The sequence below is a fragment of the Ornithorhynchus anatinus genome, chromosome 21 (assembly GCF_004115215.2).
Source record: "Ornithorhynchus anatinus isolate Pmale09 chromosome 21, mOrnAna1.pri.v4, whole genome shotgun sequence".
NCBI classification, from domain to species: domain Eukaryota; kingdom Metazoa; phylum Chordata; class Mammalia; order Monotremata; family Ornithorhynchidae; genus Ornithorhynchus; species Ornithorhynchus anatinus.
In genome coordinates, this window is record NC_041748.1 from 21,131,063 (window position 1) to 21,140,634 (window position 9,572).

General features: G+C 48.0%; 1 protein-coding gene across 2 annotated transcripts in view; it reads right to left on the reverse strand.

Annotated features, from left to right (window-relative positions):
- Window positions 1–8,984, reverse strand: part of KIAA1671 (KIAA1671 ortholog) — a 96,242-nt gene extending 87,258 nt beyond the window's left edge. Inside the window, exons 1-3 of one of the 2 annotated variants that reach the window (XM_029048820.2) lie at window positions 8,775–8,984; window positions 2,875–3,045; window positions 925–991 (exon numbers count right to left, since the gene is read on the reverse strand). The gene's annotated coding sequence lies outside the window, so the exon portion shown is untranslated. The remainder of the gene's footprint in view (window positions 1–924; window positions 992–2,874; window positions 3,046–8,774) is intronic. The other variant, XM_007665515.4, reaches the window with a different exon arrangement.
- Window positions 8,985–9,572: the final 588 nt, after the last annotated feature.

Consider the following 9,572-nt stretch of genomic DNA (forward strand, 5'->3'; position numbering starts at 1 on the left):
AGGCACAGAGAAGTGAAGTGACTTGCCCAGTGTCATACAGCTGATACACGGCGGAAGGGAAATTAGAACTCATGCCCTCTGACTCTGAAAAAAGGGCTTAGACAAGGAAAGCCTCTCGGAGGAGATGGGCCTTCAATAAGGCTTCGAAGCGGGGGAGAGGCCTTGTCGGATGTGAGGAGGGAGGGTGTTCCAGGCCAGAGGCGGGACGTGGACGAGAGGACCGAGGCAAGTCAGATGAGACTGAGGTAGAGCGAGAAGATTGGCAATAGAGGAGCAAAGTGGAATAGGGAGAATAGCAAGGGGAGGTAAGAGGAGACAAGGTGACTGAGTGTTTTAAAGTCCATGGTGAGGAGTTTCAATCGTAATTATTGAGCGCTAACTGTGCGCAGAGGACTGTACGAAGCACTTGGGAGATTATGATACAAGAGAGTTAGCAGACACGTTACCCGCCCACAGTGAACTTACAGTCCGGAGGGGGAGACGGAGATGAATATAAGTAAAAGAAGGATATGGACATTAGTGGTGCGGGGCAGAGTCAGCAGGGGAGAATAAAGGGAGCAAATCAGGTGACGCAGGAGGGAGTGGGAGAAGAGGAAAGGAGGGCTTAGCCAGGGAAGGTCTCTTGGAGGAGATGGGCCTTCCGTGAGGATTTGGAGGTGGGGAGAGACTGTCTGTCAGATCAATCAACGGTATTTACTGCGCGCTATGTGCCGGGCACTGTACTAAGCACTTGGGAAAGTATAACACAAAAGAATTAGCAGAAAAGCTCCCTGTCGGAAAAGACGAGGGAGGGCGATCCAGGCCAGACCAACGTGCCATGCCATTATCATCCTTCACGTATCGCTGGCGTAATATCTCCTCATCGGTGATTTCATTGAAGACGGAGAGGGTGGTCAGGGATTTAAAGAGGGCACTGATCTTTACCTGTGTTGCCATCGTCGCAATCAAACGTCCAGTGGAATTAAGAAGACCCGGGATGAATCCACAGCAGCTACAGGGAGAGAGAGGGAAAGTGTCAGTCAGGGAAGAGCATCATTTGGTGGAGGGAACCACAGAAAGCAATCGATCAATCAATCAATAGCATTTATTGAGTGGGTATTGGAGGTAGAGCGCTGTACTAAACAGATGGAAAAGCATAATACAATAAAGCCCATAAATGAGAAGCAGCGTGGCCTAGTGGCTGGAGCCCAGGCCTGGGAGTCAGAAGGAGCTGGGTTCTAATGCCGGCTCCACCGCACGTCTACCGCGTGACCTTTGGCAAGTCACTTCACTCCTCAGTTACCTCGTCTGTAAAGTGGGGATTAAGAATGTGAGCCCAATGTGGGATAGGCATCGTGTCCAACCTAACTTGTATCTACTTCAGCGCATAGAACAGTCTTGGCGCATGCTAAGCGCTTAACAAGTACCATTATTATTACTAATATTATTATTAAATACCATAAAAAAGGCTTGAAGAATGTAATCATTATTCAATCAATGATATTTATTGAATGCTTACTGTGTGCAGAGGCTGGATGAATTACTAAGAAGACAATACAACAGAGGTGATAAACTCAATCCTTGCCCTCAAGGAAGTAGTGTGGCCTAGAGGAAAGAACCCAGGCCTGGGAGGCAGAGGACCTGGGTTCTAATCCCGGCTCTGCCGCTTGTCTGCTGGATGACCTCGGGCAAGTCGTTTCACTTCTCTGTGCCTCAGTTCCCTCATCTGTAAAATGGGGGTTAAGACCGGGAGCCCCATGGGGGACATGGACTGTCTCCAAGCTAAGTTTTTTATCAATCCCGGTACTCAGTACGGTGACCGGCACAGAGTAAGCGCTTCAACAAATACCACTACAAAAGAAAAAAAAGGAGCTTAAGGTCTAGTGTTGGTAGGAAATCCTCAAAAACAAAACTGTCTTTTCTAGGGCTCAGCTTCCATTGGCCCAGTGTCAGAAAGGGGAGTGCAAAGCACTGTAGGAAAGCCGTGACGGAAGAAAAACCAAAACAAGATGCATTTTCCCTAACCTCCAGGCGTTTACAATCTGATGGGGGACGCAGGCGAAAAATGATTTATACCAGTCCTTTCTAAACCGATGGTTCTAAATATCTTTCCACAAGGTTGACCTTTGACGGAGCTGACGCTGGCATCTCCTGACGCACAATGCATCGCTCCACAGTCTTCCCCGCCCTCATTCCTACCTCTGTGTATATACGTAGTAAGCGTTTAACAAATATCATAAACATATATACACCTATATATATATAAATATTTATGGTATTTGTTTAAACGCTTACCATGTGTCAGGCACTGCACAAAATGCCGGAGTAGATACAAGCTAATCGGGTCGGAGCCACAGAGGGCTCATGCTCTTAATCTCCATTTTAAGGTGAGGGGACTGAGGGCCAGGGTCGTGACGGGTCCAAGGTCTCACAGCAGACAAACGGCAGAGGCGGGATTAGAACCCAGGTTCTTCGGGCCCCCAGGCCAGTGTTTTATCCACTAGGCCATGCTACATACATGAGAAGCAGCGTGGCTCAGTGGAAAAAGCCTGGGCTTCGGAGTCAGAGGTCATGGGTTCGACTTCCAGACCCGGAATTGTCCACTAGGCCCTGCTGCTTCTCTAACGTGAGCTGTATTAAATGCTTGGGTGAGTATTACAACTCTCTTACAGCATCCGCTAAGCTTTCTTTCAACACCTTCTAAATCGCTACGAAACCTCAGTATTGCTTCACGGCAAAAGCCACTGGTGAGTTTATCTTTAGAGCAGAGCAAGCTCCAAAGGAAGACAGGAAGTCTAAGATTGCTAGTACAAGCAGTAGAATAAAGCACAAGAAAGGTGCTACTCTACAGACCACAGTTAAAAACCATGTAAGTTAACCGTCGCTTCGTACAACCTGCTGAGATGAATTTACTGTGAGCCACATCTGGTTCCTATTTCCAACTTTTCCCATCATGGCATGAAATCCATCACTTATTCTCCTTTGCAAATATCTGCCGTACACAGCCCCAGTCTCAGGAAGCGGGGCTGAGGAAATAACTTTGTTGCCTCCCTCTGACCACCTGCCCTGGTTGGAAAACAAAATAAGCTCGTTCAAACAATCGTATTTTTGAGCGTTTACCGTGTGCCGAGCTCGTCTCTAAACTGTAAGCTCATTGTGGACAGGTAATGTCACTGGGTGGTGGTGTACTATATCTTCCCAAGCGGTTAGTACAGTGTTCTGCAAACAAGAAGCGCTCAGTAAATACAACTGAATGAGTGACTGAATGAAAACTTGGTAGACACATTCCTTGCTCCTAATGAGCTCAATATCTAGAAGGGGAAGCAGACATTAATAAGACTAAATAAATTATGGATATGTACATAAGTGCTGAGGAAGGGGGAATAAAAGATACAAATCCAAGGGGGGAGCAGAAAGAAGAGGGAGTAGGGGAAAGGAGGGGCTTAGTCAGGGAAAGCAGTTTGGTGGAGATGTGCCCTCAATAATGCTTTGAAGGAGGGGAGAGGACTTGTCTGGCAGATATGAGGAGGGAGGGTGCTCCAGACCAGAGGCAGGACGTGGGCGAGAGGTCGGCGATGAGACAGATGAGATGGAGGTCCACTGAGTAGGCTGGCTTTAGAGGAAAGAAGTGCGCGGTCTGGGTTGTAAAAGGAGAATAGTGAGGTGAGATAGGAGGGGGTAAGGTGACCGTAAGCTTGCTGTGAGCAGGAAATGTGTCTGTTATATTGTGCTGTCCTCTCCCAAACACTAAGTTCAGTGCTCTGCACACAGTAAGCACTCAATAAATGAGACTGATCGACTGAATGAGTGCTCTAAAGCCAATGGTAAGGAGTTTCTGATTGTTATGGTGGTAGACGGGCAATCACTAGAGGTTTTTGAGGAGTGGGGAATGAACATTTTTGCACAAAAATGATCCGGGCAGCAGAGTGAAGTATGGACTGGAGTGGGGAGAGACATGAGGGCTTGGAGGTGAGCGAAGAGGCTGATACAGTCGTCAAGGCGGGAGAGGAGAAGTGTTTGGATTAATACGGTAGTGGTGTGAATGGAGCGGAAAGGGCAGATTTTAGCAACACTGTGAAGCTTGAACAGACAGGACTTAGTGGCAGACTGAATATGTGGGTTGAGGGAGATGAGTCAAGGATGATACCTAGGTTATGGGCTTGGGAGATAAGAAGGATGATGGTGCTGTCTACAGTGATGGGAAAAAACAGGGGGAGAGGGAAGATAAGGAATTCTGTTTTGGACACATTAAGTTTGAGGTGTTGACAGGACACCCAAGCAGAGATGCCCTGAAAGTGGAAGGAAATGCAAGACAGCAGAGCAGGAGAGAGATCAGGGCTGGAGATGGAGATTTGGGAATCATCCGCCTAGAGATGGTAGTTGAAGCCATGAGAGCGAATGAGTTCTCCAAAGGGGTGGGTGTAGATGGAGACTAGAAGGGGACCCGGAACTGAGCCTTGAGGGACTCCCAAAATTAGCAGGTGGAAAGGAGAGGAGGAGTCTGCAAAAGAGACTGAGAAGGAGCGGCCAGAGAGACAGGAGGAGAACCAGGAGAGGACAGTGTCGGTGAAGCCGAGGTTGGATAATGTTTCCAGGACAAGGGGGTGGGCCACAGTGTCGAAGGCAGCTGAGAGGTCGAGGAGGATTAGGATGGAGTAGAGGCTGCTGGATCTGGCAAGGAGGAGGTCATCTGTGACCTTGGAGAGGGCAGTTTCTGTGGAGTGAAGGGGACGGAAGCCAGACTGGGGGGAAGCAAGGAGAGAATCGGAGGAGAGGAACTGGAGACAGGGGTGTAGACAACTCGCACAAGGAGTTTGGAGAGGAATGGTAGGAGGGAGATGGGGCGATCACTGGAGGGAGCCATGGGGTCTAGGGAGGGTTTTTTTTAGGAGAGGGGAAACGTGGGCATGTTGGAAAGCAGGGGGGAAGAAGTCACGGGAGAGTGAACAGTTGAAGGTGGCCATTAGGGAAGGGAGATGAGAGGGGGCAAGTGGTTCAATAAAACAATGGTATTTATTCAGCACTTACTATGTGCGGAGCACTGCACTCATTATGGGCAGGGAATGTGTCAACCAACTCTGTTATACTCTCCCAAGTGCTCTGCACGCGCTAAGTGCTCAATAAATACCATCGATGACGAAAATAGAAGTGGAAGATTGCGCTAGGCACTTAGCAAGTAGAAAGAAAATAGGTAACTGTAATCTGCATCCCGGCACAAGGATGATACGCAAATTTATGAAGCATTCCAATATAAGCTCTGCACACAGAAAGCGCTCAATAAATACACCTGATTGATTGATTTTACCTGGATTAAAAGCACATCTCCTCCCAGAGGCTTCCCCCAACTAAGCCCTCATTTGCTCTCCTTCCACTCCCTTCTGCGTCGCCCTTGCAGTTGGGATTTGCCGGCTTTATTCACCCTTCCCTCAGGCCCACACCTCTTATGTCCACATCCGTCATTTACTTATTTATATTAATGCTCGTCTTTCCCTCTGGAATGCAGACTCCTTGTGGACAGAGAATCCAACTCTGTCAGATCGTCCTCTCCCAAGCGCTTAGTACAGGGCTCTGCCGACAGTAAGCACTCATATTTATTGAGCACTTACTATGTGCAGAGAACTGTACTAAGCACTTTGGAGAGTACAAAATCAAAACAATTGCCTCACTGTCCCTTTCGCACTGCGGGTCGACTCTTAGATTGGATGAAGGCTACAGTCTCAGTATATAAAACTCGACAGTGAACTTGAAACAGCATGGCCTAGTGGATAGAGCACAGGCCTGGGAGTCAGAAGGACCTGGGTTCTAATCCCGGCTCTGTCACTTTGCTGTGTGACCTTAGGCAAGTCGCTTCATTTCTCTGGGCCTCAGTTACCTCATCTATAAAATGGGGATTAAGATTATGAGCCCTCTGTGGGGCAGGAACTGTGACCAAACCGCTTAGCTTGTATCTATCCTAGCATTTAGTACAGTGCTGGCACCCAGTAAGCGCTTAACAAATACCACAATTATTATTAAGCACAGAAGCCTCAACTATCCAAGACAATTTACGGAGTTTCAGGGGCTTATTCCTTAGGTGCCCAGAAGCCCGGGCTTTTAAATGGGCTGGTAGCCACTCTACTAGATTTATGTCAGACGTGCGCTTAGAACAGTGCTTAAGTGCTTAGTACAGCGCTTTGCACACAGTAAGCGCTTAATAAATACGATCGAAAGAATGAATGAACATGCACTAAAACAAGCCACCTCCATTCATTTCCCCATTTACGACTGGCTAAGAACAGGCGAGAGTAGAGGCCTGTCAAAATGCATGTGAGCTGCTCAATTTATTGTTTAATGACAGGACTGACCTAGGATAAATTCCCACACTCTTCAGGAACCTGAACGGATGATAACTAAAAAAAAAATCAGAATCAGAGGATCTTGGTAGTAAATGGAAATCACCCACAAATTACCGAGTTGTATATAGATTTATAAAGAGGTCCAGATATCTTTACACACACACAGCCAACCTGCTTCATGAATGAGAAGCGGCACGGCCTAGTGGAAGGAACCCGGGCCTGGGAGTCAGAGGACCAGGCTTCTACTCCTGACTCTTCTACTAGTCTGCTGCGAGACCTAGGGCAAGTCACTTCACTGGGCCTCAGTTCCCTCATCTGTAAAATGGGGATTGAGAATGTGACCCCCCCCCATGTGGGACGGGGACCGTGCCCTTCCCAATTATCTTGTATCTATCCCAGCATGCCCGGGACATAGTAAGCGCTTAATAAATACCACAATTATATACAAATACATATACAGATTTATGATCTATGTACACTGTGGTGTTAAGCATTTAGTAGGTGCCAAGCATTGTAATAAGTGCTGAGTTAGATACAAGGCACTCAGATTGGACACATAAGGACAGAAGGACTGTGGGTTGAGGGAGGGGGGTCAAGCAAAGGAAACAAACATGAAGCTCGGCCACTTCAATCATTCATTCAGTTGAATTTATTGAGCGCTTACTGTGTGCAAAGCACTGTACTAATCCCCAATTTACAGCTGAGGGAACCGAAGGGCTCTGACACCCCTCGTCTCAGAGCCGACAAGAGTGGAGCTGGGATTGGAATCCAGGTCCTTCTGACTCCCAGGCCCGAGCTCTATCCACTAGGCCATGCTTCTTCTCCAATTGCCCACTGGACTCCTTAAAACGTCCCCAAACACTCAGGAAATACCCAAGAAGGTGCCAACTCACTCCAAGAATAAAACTTAGGTGCTAGTTTCTTTAAAAAAAAAAAACAACAAAAAATGCCCCATATCCTAAAATCTCAGGCTGAAATCATTATTCTATTGAGAGGGGAGCTAAACAAAAATCAAAAAGACTCTGAACGGCCTAGCTCTGGAATAAGCAGAGGACTTAGCTCGATCCCTCACAGTTCATTAGGCAAAGATAAAAGATGCTGCCAAGGATTTCTCTCTACCCAGCCCAGAATTTCTGAAAATACAAGGAGAACCTTGCTAAAACCCAAATATTTTCTCTTGCCGAGCTTCTTTCTTGAATCCAACGGGCTGTAGAGAATGTAGATTCCTGTTCTCCGTCTTCCCTCTCCCCACATTCCAGAAGCAGCGTGGGAAGCAACACGGTTTAATGAAGAGAACACCAGACTGGGAGGTGAGTGGCCTGGGTTCTCATCTCGGTTCTGCCACTCACCTGCCAATCCCCATGGCTCTTCGAGCCTTCTCCGTCAGTCGTCAGTCAATTGGATTTATTGAGCGTTTACTGCGTGCAGAGCACTGTACTATGCTTTTGGGAGAGTGTGCTATAACAAAGTTTTTTTTGTTGTTTTTTTAAAATGGCATTTGTTAATTGCTTAGTATGTGCCTGGTACTAAGCCCTGAGGTGGATACAAGCTCAACAGGTGAGACGCAGTCCACAGCCCACATAGGGCTCACAGGCTGAAGGCCCATTTTACAGATGAAGGGACTGAGGCCCCGAGACGTGACTTGCCTGAGGTCACACAGCAGACAAGTGGCGGAGCCGGGACTAGAATCCAGGTCCTTCTGACTCCCAGGCCTGGGCTCTATCCACTACGCGGAGCTGTGTCTAGATACTTTCCCTGCCCACCGTGAGTTTACGGTCCAGCCAGGGAGATAGACATTAATATAAATCAATGACAGCTCTGGGCATAAGGACTGTGGGGTTGAGGGAGGGGTGAAACAAAGGAAACAAATATGAAGCTCCACCACTTCATTCATTCAGTCGAATTTATTGAGCACTTACTGTGTGCGCCTGAACTAGGCGCTTGGGAGAGTACGATAATAATAAAAAAAATTCCTTGCCCACAATGAGCTTACAGTCTAGATCGGGGGAGGCAGACATCGATACAAATAAAGAAATGGCAGACATGGACATAAGTGGTGTGGGGCTGGGACAAGGGAGGAATAAAGGGAGCGAGCAGGGCGACGCAGAAGGGAGTGGGAGATGAGGAAAAGTGGGGATTAGTCTGGGAAGGCCTCTTGGAGGAGATGGGCCTTCAATAAGGCTTCAATAACTTGCTGCATTGTGACCTTGGGCAAGTCACTCTACTCGTCGGGGTCCCGGTTCCCTTTTTTCTGTAAAACAGGGATTCAGAGTGCGAACCCCATGTGGGACAGGGACCGTGTCCAACCCCATTAGCTTGTACCTACCCAGGGGATTAGTACAGTGGCTGGCATGTAGTAAGCACTTAAAAACCATTAAAAAAAATTAAAATCAACTGCACTCTCATACTCCTAGGAGATGAGGAGTCAAGCTTAGAGTACGGAGGAGCCAACGAACTCACCGCGTTGGGATGAATGGGTTCTCTTTCGCAGGTGCAGCGGAGTTCGGAAGGGGGCAAAGGAAAGACCAAGTTTCAAGTCCAAATTCCAATGGACTTTATGAATCACTCATCTGCACTCGTTCCCTTCCTGATGGTGGGGCTGGGATCCACTGAGGAGATTCTCTCCGGCCGGCAAGGTGTGCCATCACCCGGTGACTACCCGATGATGCCGACAGCTACGGCAAAAATAATGGCATTCGTTAAGGGCTTCCTCTGTGTCAAACCCTGGTCTAAGCGCTGGGATAGATATAAGCTCTTCAGGTTGGACACAGTCTCCGTCCCACGTGGGACTCACAGCTTTAACCCCTATTTTCCAGATGTGGGAACTGAGGCATCGAGAAGTGAAGTCACTTGCCAAGGTCACCCAGCAGACAAGCGGCATGGCGCAGTGGATAGAGACCGGGCCTGGGAGTCAGGAGGTCATGGGTTCTAATCACCGCTCTGCCACTTGTCTGCTTTGTGACCTTGGGCAAGTCACTTCGCTTCTCTGGGCTTCAGTTCCCTCATCTGTAAACTGGGGCTTGAGACTGAGCCCCATGTGGACTACGGATGATGTCCAATCTGATTTGCTTGTATCCACCCCAGCCCTTAATACAGTACCTGGCACATCATAAGTGCTTAACAAATAACATCATTTTTTATTATTATTATAACTATGTGGCAGACCCAGCATTAGAACCCAGGTCCTTCTGACCCCAGGCCCGGGCTCTATCCATTAGGCCGCACTGCTTCCCTATAACGACACCACGGTAACGCTGC